Source organism: Papaver somniferum, chromosome 7 (assembly GCF_003573695.1).
Source record: "Papaver somniferum cultivar HN1 chromosome 7, ASM357369v1, whole genome shotgun sequence".
NCBI lineage: Eukaryota > Viridiplantae > Streptophyta > Magnoliopsida > Ranunculales > Papaveraceae > Papaver > Papaver somniferum.
In genome coordinates, this window is record NC_039364.1 from 82,900,076 (window position 1) to 82,915,699 (window position 15,624).

A 15,624-nucleotide genomic window follows, 5' to 3' on the forward strand; every position below is an offset into this window, starting at 1 on the left:
CTGTGTTTAATTTCTGCGACCATTTCTGAAATATACCAAGGGGCTTCTGTTGGAGTTTTGATGAAGTGCAGGAGATTCTTTGAGTCCGTTTCAAATAACACTTTAGTCCATCTTCTTGCAGTCGCGGTTCTGGTTGCTAGCACCGTTGCCCATGTCTCTGTTGTGAGCGTCGTGGTTACTCCGAGAGGTTGAGCAAGAGCCATTATCGTTTGCACGTTCGAATCTCTACAAATGAATCATGCTCCCGCCATACCCGGGTGGCCTCTAGCTGCCCCATACGTGTTCACTTTAATCCAATTTGTTATTGGATGGCACCAACCTACCCGAATGGTTGTAGTCGTCTTGGTTATGCTTGTTGTAATTCTGTAAGGCATTTCCCCCGGGAGAACTGGTGGGGAAATATTATTTTCCCATTCAAATTCTTGTTGTTGTGCTAATGATCTTGCCAGGATGTCTGTATGAGTGGATTGCTCTTGATTGAACACAAGATCATTTCTTGATGTCCATAGTGACCATAGTAGAAAACAACATGAAGTGAGAGAAGAGGTATTGCCTTGTATTTGTAGTATTTGTGAAATTGTTGTTTGAGGGTTTAAGGTAATTGTTTGGTTGTTACCTTGTGATTGGCTTGTTGATATGCGATTATAAAGGCTGCTTCAAGCGGACATAGCCTCCGGACAATGGATAAGCATGTGTTGAGCTGTTTCTGGCTCGAAGTTGCATTAGGGGAAAGGTTGGAAGTGGAGAGATTGATGTGATGTAGCATAGACAAGGTTGGCAAACCTTCATTTATAGCTTTCCACAAGAAAAGCTGAATTTTTGGAGGACATGGTAAGGTCCATAAAAATTTGGTTGTTGGTAGGGGGTTTGGGTGTGCGAGGTTATCTTGTTCTGTTAAACAACTATACCCAGAAGCGGTTGTGTATCGTCCTGATTTAGAGTGGGGCCAGATTATTTTATCTGGAATGCTGTTAGGAGGAAGGTGTATATTTATAATGTGTTGGATGATATTAGGTGGGAGGTTGTTTAGATGATCATGTCTCCAGTATTAAGAAAATGGGTCAATTAAATCAACTACATATTGTATAGGGTAGCATTGGGCAGGATCAAGGTTTTGAAAGTGGGGTATCCAATTAGCTTGAATAGGTGTATCTGAACCATTTCCTATTTGGTGAAATAAATGATGTTTTAAAAAAGGAATAAGAGACGCCATTTGTTTCCATTGGGGGATGGCGTCAGAAGGAACCGTAATTGTACCTTGGAATATTGGTTGATGATGGAGGTATTTCTCGTTGAACAAGCTGGTGCAAATGGACTGCGGCTGGTCGTAAATGTTCCAAATCCTTTTCATGAACAAAGATTTATTGTGATGGCTACTCTTTCGGATTCCGAGTCCTCCTTCCGCTATCGGTTTGTTTAGCTTATTCCACCCTATTGGGTGAAGCTTTTTAACAGATGAATCATGTCCCCAAAATTTTTTTCTAACGATCCGATCAATTTGTTTGTGCACATGGGTGGGAAAAATCTGGGTTTGCATAAGGTGATTGCAGGTCGGTGTTAAAAAGGTTTTAATGAGAACAAGTCTTCGTGCAGGGGTAAGGCATTTTGTCATCCATCCTTGAGCTTTACGAGCCAGTCGTTGGAGTAGTGGTTCGAAAATGTGTCTTGAGTTTCTCCCGTGTTTGAATTGAACTCCTAAATATATCGGTGGGATTGATGTGGTTGACATGTCGAAGAGATGGTGTAGAGAGTCTATATTCTGCGGTTGTAGCCTCGGATGGTGAATGATTATTGATCCCAATGTGTTGATTATTTTCCCTGTCGATAAGATGTATGATTGAAGTATCCTTTTTAGGTGAGTGCTACCTTCTTGGGTCGCCCTGTAAGTGATGAGTAGATTGTCTGCATACATTAGATGTAGAATGGGAGGTGCCTTTTTTGATATTCGGAGACCCTGAACCATATTGTTTGCTTCGAGATTTCCAAGATTTGTTGACAGAATTTCCGCAATAATGAAAATGTAGGAAGATATGGGATCTCCCTGTCTGATTCCCCTGGTAGGTAAGATGAATCCATGTGGTGTACCATTGATGTTGACTGAGTAAGGGACTGATTTGACACATAACATGATATATTCAACAAATATTGATGGAAATCCCAATTTTGTAAAAGCTTTTTTGATGAATCCCCAATCAACGTTGTCATAAGCTTTCTGAATATCTAGCTTCAGAGCTATTTTGGGGGCTTTAGTGATTGAAGATGTCTTGATGTGGTGGAATAACTCTCTAGCAATAGCTATATTATCATGTATTGATCTTTGAGTAACGAATACACTCTGATATGGACTTATTAAGAATGGGAGAAGGGGGCGTATCCGGTTGAATAGGATTTTGGATATGACTTTCTAACTGACATTGCATAGGCTGATAGGTCTAAATTGGGATGGTTTTGTTGGGTTGTCGACTTTTGGGATTAATGTTATGTTTGTGTGGGTCATGAGAGGATGAATGTTTAAAGAACTGAAAAAACTCTGTACCATAACTATAAGTTGACGGTGAGTGGTTTCCCAGAAAACTTTAAAAAACTTACTGGTGTATCCGTCCAGTCCAGGAGCGCTTTCAGAATTAATGGAGAATGGAGCTTGCTTGATTTCTTTCACCGTTACCTCCGCCGAAAGCATGTCACATTGTGCTGATGTCAATCTTGGAGTGATATCCTTAAAGAGATCCTCATCTATTATTGTATTTAGGGTCGTGTATTGAGAAGTGAAATGATCTACAATGGTCTTGATAACCTGATCTTTATCGCTGACCCAATTGTTTTGCTGATCTTGTAATTGCTTTATGTTGTTACGACTTCGGTGAATGGTTGCTTTGGTATGGAAGAAAGTCGTATTATTATCCTCTGATTGGAGCCATTGGATTCTGGACCTTTGCTGCCAGTATGTTGCATGGTATTGGAGTAAGGTTAGGTGTTGAATTCGCAACTCTTTTTCTTGATTTATCCAGTAATATAGTTCCTCTCTAGTTTGAATAGCACACTGATGTTGAGCTTGCTTTATTTTTGTTGTTGATTTGCGAATTAAGTTTGGAAGATATCTAAAAGTGTCCTTGTTCCATTCCATCAAAGTTTGTCCAGTTGTGATCAACCTTAGTTGAAGGTCTAGGGCAGAATCTGCATCACTTTTTTGCATACATGTTGATTCGACAACTTGATTAAGTTGTGGATGTGTTAGCCAGAGATGCTCAAACTTGTAATTTTTTTGCCCCTGTCAATCTATTGCTTTTGTGTGCAGTAGGATGAAGGCATGATCAGATGCAATCCTTGGGAGGTGAGTGACTCCTGCGTGGGGGTTTGTTGTTCGCCAATGTTGGGTTGCCATTGCTCTGTCAAGTCTTTCCATGATGTTGTCCTGACCTTGCTGGTTGTTTGTCCAAGTGAATGGATCTCCTCTAAATCCTAAATCAATGAAACCCATTTGATCAATCATAGTTAGAAATGGCTGAGTCTGACTGTAGGTGATTTGTCTTCCTTCCTTTATTTTCGATTGGTCCATGATTTCATTAAAGTCCCCTATCAGTAGCCATGATGTTTAGTTATTGATATTAGGGGGGATTGATGGAAAATCTTGCCAAAGATCAATTCTTGCATCTGTGTGTGGAGCACCGTAAATGCCTGTGCAAAGCCATGGTTGTGCTGGGGCTGGAGGAGTAATAAGGACATGTATGTAACTTTGGGATTGAAATAGAACCCGAATGTTTAGGTTGTTCCACATGAGACATAGTCCTCCTATTCGACCAACTTTGGGAACTACGGTTAGGTTTTAGAATTGAAGGGATTGAGAAAGTCTGGACATATGACGCTCATTTGCTAAAGTTTCAGAGAAGAAAATGATATCAGGCTTGTGTGATGATGTGGGCTCTTTTAGATATTATATTTTAGTTGGATTGTTGACGCCTTGGAAATTCCATGCCAAGATGTTCATTTTGGGTTTAAAATTGTTTTGTGTTTGGGTATTGAATATAAATTGAATATAAAGGAAGTGCTTGGAGAAACTATTGAAATTTTTATAAGAACGATGAAGCAGTTGAAGCTAAGCTTAATACGGTGGGAACCAGACTATGAAGAAGGTCGAATTAGTTTGCAAATTTCTAGACTAAAAGAGATTAAATGAGAATTTAATTTGTGTTACTTACCTGGGATGGCATCATTGACCTGCACTCTCGGACCACATTAGGATTAGGGCGTGATTTAGAATATGGGGAATCAGGGTTAAAATGATAAAATGCTCAACTATGAGGATTCACATAAGAAAATAAGAATTATTCGGATTAGCTCCCTAAGGACCGATTACTGATGTTTTAATAGAAATAAAAAAGGAGGAATAGAAAAAGAGCAAAATACGCAACCAAGGCTCAGAACTAGAAGACCTATCAATCAAGGGTGAGAAAAAATAAAAAGCTACCGAAGCTAACTGCATACGTGTTAAAAAGTGAAAAAACCGAGATGACACCTAATCTACTAAACAACGTCACCCCGCTCGTCACCTCAAAGACTTTTCTGCTTTTTCAATTTTCCTTTCTATTTGATAATTATTATTATTTTTTTCTTTGTGGATTGTGTGTTTCACAATATAAAGCATTCGAGAACAAATCAAATCCTATTTTCCACATTGCTTCGCTCTTCTAAGATTTTTTTTCCATTTTTTTGCGACCTAGGGTTCTCTGATTTATTTTCATTCTTTCTCTTTGTTGTGCAGGTATCCTCGATCATGCACATGTTATCGTTGTTGTAGTCATAGGTCAAGCACTAGCAATATCAAGGTTACAAGGTATTACTATAAACTTATTCTACAAATAGTGAATGATTACTGTCGATCATGGTCATAATATCAATAACGTAGTATCAACACGATTTTGTGATTTTTCAGTGTTTTTTCTTGGTGATGCATACGATTAATTTCATTGTTTTTGGCTTTGATATTTTTAGTGCATGGCTGATTTTTTGTGTTTGCAGATTTAGTAAGAGAAAAAGGTAACTATTGTCAACATAGTTTTGATTTTCGTTGTATATTTTTATCTTTGTTTTTTCTGTTTACTTTGCGTTTATCTAATACACATATTAAATATCAAAAATTATTTTTGTATCGTATAGATGGAAGAGGATTTGGAAGCTTATGAAGCGTTTATTCCTGGTATTAGAGATTAAAAACAAGAAATTCAATCTCTTCAAGTAGATGTTAATGTAATACTCATCAGAGTCATGCATCTCCTTGGCGGAGAAGAAAGTAAATAGTAGTCCTCTTTTTCCTCCCATGTGTCTCAATTTTTCGTGACAAAACTTTGCAACAAAACTTGAACAAATTATATGTTTCCCTAAAGAAAAAAAATAAAATAAAAGCTACCTTAAACTTGATGTTGTATTTGCGGTATACGCTTTGTAATCATGGAATTATTATTTTCTCTCACACTCTAATTCCATTTCAGTCTAAAAAGGTAAAGAAGCAGGCCACAGCCGGTGGTGAATATGATAACGAGGAGAGGGTTTGAGCTAAGTAAAATTTCTTAGGAGACACTTTGAATTACATCGTCGTCTATGCTGGTTCTCTCCTCAATTATTAAGGTACAAGGCCTCATTGTCAAAATTACAAGCCAGATTCCTAATTAACTTACTGGTATTGCCTGAAGTAGCTTGCAATTATAATTTCTCATGATCCTGCAAAACACATTAATCTATGACATATATGGACTGTTTGGTAACCATTATTTTAATTGATTATCAGCTTAAAATCCATTATGCAGATTATAATGGATTCTATATGTTTTTGGTAACCATTGTAATAATTGCTTATTTTAATCATAATTGAAAAAATCCATTATTTCCATAAACAAGAAAAAGTTGTGTTGAAAATTTATTATAATCAATTATTTTTTCTAAGGAACTCAAATTGATTTTTTTCTTCTTATTTTCTCTAAACTATCAAGAGAGAGACAAAAAAACAACATAGGACTAAAAAAATATCCTAAATCATTGTTCTTTCCTCTCCTTTTTGAGATCATCATTCTAAGATAATCAATTATCTGAAAAAAGTATTTGGAAAAATTTATTTTTAAAATGATTATATTAAAATCATTTATCAATTTATGATTATTTATAAACATAAATAGATAATCATAAATTTTACCAAACAAGGCCATAATCCCATACAAAATGTTACTTCTATGGCTACCTCTGTTATACTACGCCAACAATAGGTGGTCTTACTCGGTACCCTCGGGAATTGAGAAGGGCACAAAAAGAGTGATCCATCAAGTGATATCGATGTTACCTGCATTCAGTTCATTACAAGACTTCACCAATTCTATTAGGTGAGAAAATTTTTGCAGAGACATATAAGAGACAATCTCCTATCTTTTTTTTGCTTTTGTTTTATTTGTCGGTTAATAAAGAATACGCAATTGGAGGATACCATATTAGTGGGGATATGATAATAAGACAAAATAGAAGTATTTTGAAGTAATTTCCAGAACCCCATATTCATATAATTTATATAATTCATAATTTACCCCTCACTAGTCGTGATTATTAGTTAATTATGATTAGTTAAGTTAATAGATTAGTTTGAGTCCAAATTTGTGCACCCCTTTAAAACAGGGGCGCACATTCCGGCCGCTCTCATTGGGCCAAAGATAACAAGTGGTATTGAATTTATTTAAATTTCTTATTTACATTTTTTTTTCTGAATTTAAAATCGAAAATATGCGAAATTTAGGGCGACATTCTCTTACATTTTTATTCTTTATCTTCTGTCTTCCACTGTTCCTAAAATAACAGTTTGAATCTCATCTCACTACCTGTAAAGTTGGTGCATCGCCCCAAAAGCTAGAAGCTTACTAAACCAAGAGATTAATTATAAAATGAGGCACTAAGGATCTAAAATGTCTTTTTAAAGATTAAGAAAGAAGTTCTAAACAAAGATTAACCCAAAACTAAACCCACTCTGAAATACATACAAGAACTCCTCTCAGATGTTACATATATAATAGTGATTTGAATTGCGAACAGAATATACAACAAAATAACAGAAGCTGACCAACTAACAGACTCAACTCCTCGAAGCTTCCACGACTTGAACGTCCATAGCCACGTGAACAACTTTATATGTCTCTGAAAGTGAAAGTGGGAATTGAGTGAGCACATCATCCCCTAAGGGGTTCCCAATAGAAATAACAACTAACTTTCAAGTAATTACTAGAATGATTTAAAGACAATGCAGGTTTTGCAGAAAACCGATAAAACATGGAAAACAGATAAAACGTATTAAGATAATAAGTTGTACGGAAAATATAAAGTTCTACTAACCAATCACCCGACACACATTCACAACATAAATAGTAGTTGAGCGACGTATTCCTTGGGATTAGTAAGGCGTGACTCTTGCAGATTCATTAATGATCATTAAAGCACCCTAAGGTTTGCGACCTCGTAGTCAGATAAGATTGGTACCTTACCAGTACCTCAATGTACGCGCACTCTACATAACAAGTATCCAAATAGATCTAATGGTGATAACATTACAGCCGACAGAAGAACCTATTCATGGAGAGCCGTATCCGTCCACGTTTAGGTCCAACAATTGGACATAAAATTCTCAACATCATTCTCTCCAAACACTAAATCATAATGTAATAGCTTTCTCAAAGTAATTTAAAAGAACGGTAAACATTCATGCATACAGAATAGTTCCCTTTATGAAAAATAATCCATAGGCTTCTTTTACGCCTCCTATGGTAATATTGGACACCTCGATAACCACTTAAGGGAACCCTCTAGACCTATGTAATATTGGATGCTTTTACGCCCCTACACAAGTGCTTAAAAACTAGATATAAAGAACCGTGAAGGAACTTATTCTATACGCCACAAAAGGGAATTTCTTCTTCCCATAACATTTACAGAAACAATAAATCATTCAGATACTTTCCAGTCCATGGAAAGAAGAAACTTTGTAAAATAAGTAAATACTCCCAAAACACAAATATTAGTTGTTTCTGAAGTTCCAAGTCCATCCCAAAATATAAAAGAAAACTAGTTTGTATTACACACAAATAATACATGCATACACATATCATATAGTAACCAAGATATGCATGAATTTCACAATAGATAGATTTGTAAGACAATAATGATACAAGAGAGTTCATTATCGATTCCCACCTCTTTTGATGACAAGCCTCGCCTACCTCGAGATCTACAATCCACTAGTTCAATCTTTGAATTGATCGTTGTTAATAAAGAGTAATTGTTATCACACAAGCTCTAAGAAATTAGCCAAAAGGCTTATAACATAATCTCATACAATTCTTTAGTCATAAGCTAAGTGAACTGTCAAATGGTTTTAAGCCCATTTATGGTTCTACACTTTTCATTATCTATTTTTGGCTCATCTAAAGGTTTACTAATTCAATTAGGTTGATTCTATAGTCCATTAGATATGACTTAAGAATATCTACAACTTTGTACAATGAACCAAAGGTCAATTCGGACCATAAGGGTCCAATTCATGTTCAATGGGAAATTGGTTCTAAGTCCAAGCCCAACAAACATGCCCATTAAACTAAGGCCCAGTCCACCTGAGTCAACCAACGGTCAAAGAAGTCAATTAACAGGCAACATATAGATCCAGGTCAAAGTCCAGTCAAAGGTCAAGGCAGTTGGTCAACTGGTGAAGGTCAGGTTAGTGTCAACGGTCAAGTATGGTTATTGGGTTAACTCAGTCAGACAGGTGAGTCAGGTGAGTCGAATCAGTCAGACACCTGACTGGTAAAAGGATTCTATTACAGGCCATTGCACAGGCCAAACCTAAGCATCAAAACACACAACTCAAACTAACACCTTGTAAATAACTAACTTATGCAACATCAACTTAACATTCATACATTCTAAACTTCAATTCTGGTAACATTGCACCTTCAACTTAAATTACTACAATCTCAATTAAACACAACTTCTACAACCATTATAAATCTTCACCCATACCACTTCAGCTCAACTACAACAACAATCTCTTCCACCCATCCCTGGTTCAGAATATCCCAACCTTTAAACCAAGCCATTCATTAACAATATCTCATTCTAATACTAATCACCAATGCCTAAATCTTCTCATCAACAACACTCACTTTCATCTATATATGAAAATCCCTTCTCAACACACAACAAACTCAATTATAGTTTCAAATTCAACAATAACAACACCGGTTCCATTCCTGCACAATGAACACCAACACTTCCTTGTTTACTGCACTTCCAGCTTCAAACACTTCTTTTTGCAAACATACTTTATCAACATTATTCAACATGCATTTCTATACTATCTCAATCCCAGTTCAAGTTCATATCACCACAAATACTGCCACCACCAACAATTCAAAATTAAACCCATTCATTCTTTTTACTTTCTATGGTTCAATAACATCAGTTCATATAATTCCCTAACTCATTAATCTAAAAACATCTTCCCCATATCAATCAAAACAAGCTCAAACTCCAATCACTTCCAATATCAGTTCTTCATGTTCCCTGCCAGTTCAATAACACTATCACAGCCTCAAGCCAAGACCACAACCATACTAATTCAACATCATCACTACCAATGATTCAATATCCACCAGCAACATCGACATCTTTATAATCATCTAAAGTTTCTAAATCGGGAGCCCTAATTCCAAAATTGGGGAAGAACATAATCCCTAATTCTCTAAGAATTCAAAATTAAACTTCATAATATCATCTACGCTTCAATTAACAACAAACACACCTCTAATCTATCAACACAAAGAAATTTCATAAATAAACAACAATCAAATCGAAACTCTAAATTACCTGATTTCGGTATCATCTTCTTATTCGAAAAATCACAGCACAACGACCCCTTCTTCATCTATTCATCTTTCTCAATTGATTGATTTCACATTCAAATCCACTTAATCCTTCAATCGACTTAAGAACCCTAACTTCAATTTACAACAATAATCAGTTCTTCTCCTCCCGATCTAATTCAACCACAGAACCAACATCATCACCTTCGATTCATCGTACTAACAAGTTTCTACGAATTTATCAAACGAAAACAAACTCAATCTTCGAATTGAGATCGACGGAAAGATGAAACAAGAAGAACAAAAGAAAAAAATTAAGAAAAAAATAAATAATAGAATGAAATTCTCTTCGATATGTTTGAGGATAAGGCTGATGAGATTTACTGAGGCACTCAAAAGAATGGATAAGGGTAGCCAGGGCGGTCCAAAGCAAAACTACTATTTTCCCTTCATAAGAATCCGATGATTTCTGCTTTGTCCGGTATCCGAATGACACGTTTGAGTAGTCCATTGTGCATAACTTTACGAGACTTATCTAACGACACTAGTTTCGTATCTAGATTATTGTTAGATTAATTTTTATTATTTATAATCTATATTAACTAATCGAGTCGTTAACGTCTAAAACTTTTCTTGACTGGTCTAATAGCGTTAACGAGCTTGAGAGTCCTTACAATTAGCTTCATGGTTATGATATATTAGGTAATTTTGGATAATTGTGTTCTTGTCATCCTTCCTTATTAATATCAATTGATTTTGTACATCAGGGATCAATCAAGTTAGAAGTAAAGAAAATTAATCACTGACAAACCTATCTTGACTATCAACAAATACTCATCAAAATCAATCCGGCAGAAAATTTATTCAAAACATTGAACCTAATGGGTGATTATCAAAGGACTACATTTACAAGAACTCTCCAAAATGAGAATACCCTTATTGTAGAGACATTTGTTTTAAGGATCTTAAACTATTCAATTACTACACATTAACACATAATGGATTTTCATAAAACTAGTGAATGATCAACATTTCATTCTACTGTCAAAACACCATTCCATAACCCAATACCAAATCATTATTGCTTATCTCTGTTGCAAAGTTTCCTGTTTGGTCTAGTATCTTGCAATCTAGTTTACTATTCGATTGTAGGAAGATCAATTCCTTCTTGGTATAGTATCTAACAAGAAAATTAACAATGTCCTTGTTTCTTAGTTAGATCCAAACCTTTATCTCCATCTTCTCTATTCTCTTATAAATCACTTCTGTTTCTTCTTCATTCTTGGATGACATTAAATTTTAAACAACATAAAGATGAACTTTACCTGATTACTATTTTGAGAATTAAGGGATTTTTTTTTGTTTTATTATACGGATATCTCTAAACTTCAAATGGAAAATTCTTTTTTATATGGAAATGAAATATTGAAACTGGTTTATGGTTTTCTTACTGTTTATGGGTGAAAACTATTTCTGTCGGTTTTGGTAATTTGGGATGTGTGGATGAGAAATGAATCTAAACCCTAAACAAATCACTGCACGAGAGTGCTTGTGATTCGAGAAATCAATCTGTACAACTCTGGCCTAAACCAAGAAATGGTCGTTCCAGACTTGCTTCGGTCACAAAGTGAAGGAGATTGGGTTGATCTTAGGGAGGGAAGCGAAGAAGGTGTTGAGATTGTGAAGGTGTTGGCTGCGTATGACTTGTATCAGAAAGCTGAACTGGCTTGAAGAATGTAAGCTATCAGTTATGGTGTTTGGATACAGTTGTATCAACACTTGGTTTCTGTTGTCTTGTTCTGTCTTGGAAATAGGGAGGAGAACCTATTTATACAAGTCATTGAGCCTAACCCACGTCTCTCATGGGAAGTGGAGAAAGTTTAGTGATGGAGTAGTGGAGCTGCGTGTGTTAGTGTCACACGATCAGTCTTGCCCACTTCTCCCATCATCACTAACCTTCCATGTCTTCCTGACACGTTCTTGTGATGGCGCGTTGTGCGCTGCACGCTGTAAACCGCCAGACCAATACCCCAGTAAGTATCCCCCAATTTGTGACATGTTTGATGTCTCGAATGTGTGGATCGTGGGACCCACAAAAAGTAGCATGTGATGCTAGATTAAATAACTAAGTTATTTAGGAAGTCGGTACTTGTGAAGTATCGTGTGTATTTTATGCAGGTAATGCATCGAATATATTCAGCATGTGTGAAGCATCGCTGTTTTAAGGCTTAACGGAGTAAGTCGCGGATTAAGCATCTTAAAATAGCATCACGTCCATCCATATTCGAGTGATCATTTGGAGGCTGTACAGGTAAGTCCTGACTTGGCCGATCACTTTGTGTGGAAGAGTGATGGACGATGATCGTGTTGATGCCTCACTGGTCGCCTAACTCCTGTCTTAGGCTGTTCGTCCAAGCTGGTGAAGTTGGACGGACGAGATGGCTTGCGACCCACATCTGCGACCGTCGGATTAGGGTTTAGGAGGTGCTTGAACACTAACCTTTAGCTTGGTCGAATCCAAGCATGGGACACGTTTTTGGCAGGGCCGATTGGGCATGCGTGTAGAAGGCATGCTGGTGTAGGTGTCTGTACCTCACTGTCCCATGGAGATGCGATCTAAGCCACTCAATTTGTCTGGCAAAGAGGAGCGGCTGAGATTGATTTGCGACAGAAATCCCATGCCGTAAAGGAATTGAAGACCGCACGTCATGCCTACTTCGGGCGCGCGTTTAGAGACGAGCAACAATGGTCGGTCTTGGTCGATCAGTCAGGCGTGCAGTCGGCAGGCCAGTGTACACGTTCGTACCTTACTTTCTCGTGAAGATGTGATCTAAGCCACTCAATTTGTCCGGCAAAGTTGAGTGGCCGAGATCGATTTGCAGTTGAAAACGCGTGGCCATGCCTAGTTTGGGCGCACGAATCGAGACGACCAACCATAGTTGGTCTTGACTGATTAGTCATGTATGTAGGCGGGCCCACGGTGATTGTGTTGACATGCTCTGGGCCCTTTGAATCTACATCTACACCCTTCATCTATACCTGCGAAGATGGGTGGTTGAGACTGATTTGCGACACATGTGATGTGCCGCAAACCCTAATTAAGGTTTCACGTCCACGCTGCTTTGGATGGACGAATTGGCAAGCCACGCTTCTCCTTTGGGGAGGCTGACCATGTGGGGCCCATGTTGGGCCGGTGGTGAACGCGCCAATACTTTCCTGTTGGCTATGGGTCCGATATAAGCCATCCAATCATGCCGGTGAAATTGGATGGTCGTGATCAATTTGGGACCTTTAGTGGAACCTGCGACCCTCAATTCTTCACGCTGACACAACTTCAGACAAACGTATATTGCAATCTGGTCAGGTTAAGGAAGAGTCGGTCATGCAGGTAGTAAGAAGGTCCGCCGGTGTACACCACGGAGCTTGTTCGACCGGCTTTGGGCTGATCCACGGCGTCCAACCACGCCGGTGAAGTTGGACGGACGTGATGAACTTGAGACTGCCATAGGCGTCCTTTGTTTGTACGATTCCTCCAAGCTGCTCCATACCAGTCTGGACATCCAACTTCAGGCTGGTGTCCGATGGTAGTTTGGGAGGAATGTTAGGTATTCGACCGACCAGGGCATAAGTGGGCCTGCTGGTGGTCATTAATATAGTAGCCTGCTCCTGCTGAGGATCGTCTAGGCTGGTTAAATCGTGCGGCCGACTTGTGTGGCCGTGATTGTTTAATTGGGCCAGTATAACACACCGAGAGATGTAGCCTGTACGAGTATTTCGTGCGTACCTCATTATCAACGTTTGGAGATTCGTGTTACTCTGCTGAGAGTAACACTCAGTCGTCATGCCGCACCAATAATGAGAGTTCAGTGGGAACAACACATGAAATACTAGGCTGGTCATGATGCCATAAATTCATAGGGTACATTGGATTGTTGTTACATGCTCCATTCTAAGTAAATTAGCGAAGGGAAGAAGTATTCATCATTTTATCAGTGGCTTTATCCTTTGCAGGATATCAACGCATAATTTTGGATTTTACAATTTTATCCTTAAATGAAAATCCACCATCAACATTAAGTCCCCTGCCTAGCGCATAATGGTTACACTATTGTGGGGTAAGCATGAGATGGTGACAAATTTGTATACTGAAATGATTAAGCTAAAGTAAATACGCATTTACCGCATAGATAGATATCGTCAGGTGTTGTCTGGATGGTCGAACCTGATTAGGGTTATGGGGGAAGCAGGACTTGGTCAGGTGAGCCGGTTCCCTTTGGTTTCCTCCGCATATATCTGGACAGAGCTTGGACCCCTTCTTGGACTGGGTGTACTCCCTTCCATTATACGGCGGCTTCTCTCAAATATATCCGATAAGCATTGTTGGTATTTATCCCAAATTAGCAGCCTTTATAGGTGGCAAGTGAAGACTCCCTTTCTCCCTGGGATTTTGTTGGCTCGTGAAATATAAAGAAAATTCTAAGGACACCTCCTATCACAGAATCGTTTTCTTCTATATTTCAGGTACTGCTCCGCGCTTATCTGATCTTCTGATCGATCAACAATAATGATGATTTTTTTTTTGTAACCATAACTTCTTCTTCTTCGCAGTTTATCATGAAGGCGATTGGTGATGATCACTCTGTAACTTCTCCAGAAAAAAGTTTCGAAGTCAATAAGCCTGAGGAGGTTGGTGCACATGAGGAGGTAATGGCTAAAATTGATCTCCCACTCCGTGAAGTCGGTCGTGCTATACAGGGGATGTCCATTCTGCACCTGCGTATTGCCAGGGGTCGCATATGTGCCCTTTCAGTTGCGATTGATATGGAGGAGCAATGGAGGCGCGATGAAGCATTGCGAGAGTCAACAAGCGCAAGAGCTGAGAGATTCGAAACACGACTAAAGAGACGGAGGGTTGAACACAAACATCCTCTCGGTGAAGATAAATGTGATTACCCAATCCATGATGGCGTGATAATCCTCGATTCTGACACAGACGAACCTGAGTGTCTGAAAGTGCTCAACACAATTCCTAACGCTGCCGTGGCTCTTGAGGAAGATGTGGAAGTTGTCTCTGTTGATGCTGTTAAGGTGGATAGCATTGCTGCAGAAATATCTGAAAGCGGAAGCTGAGTCAGATCCGGAGGAAGAAGCAGTAGCGGCCCACGATGACGATGGTGTTGAAGCAGGTCCTAGCGGTGGTATAGGCGCGGTCGACCTTCTTGATGGATAAACCTTTTTACTTCTTTTTATCTTTTCAAATATATTCCCGTAATTCGTGAACATCTTCCTTGTACTCAGTGGCGGCTGAGTTCAAGATCTTCTTCTTTTGTTTGCTTGTTTGAATAAAGGTTTTTATGTTATAATCTTTCATAAGACTGCATCTGAACCTTTTCACGCACAATGGTGTGCCTTCATATGTATGTGATTTTTCATGATAAAAGAAATAATGCCATAATGGAATACCACAGACCTGTATGTGCTCCTGACGCGAGATCTCCCTGGTCTTGCTGGGATAAATGGCTCAAAGCATCTTCTTTTCTGCACATATTCTTGACTTCTTACGAAATGTTTGCTTAGGGTTTCCTTCCTGGTTTGCTCTAGTGGGTTGATTTAGGCTGACTCAGTATTTTGTGTCTTCCTTTAGGGGGTAAAGAAGTTCTTAGATGGAAATAATATTTCAATTAACTTGAATATTGAACATTGAAACCCTAATTATGAATCCAAGTGTTGCAATCATTTTCTG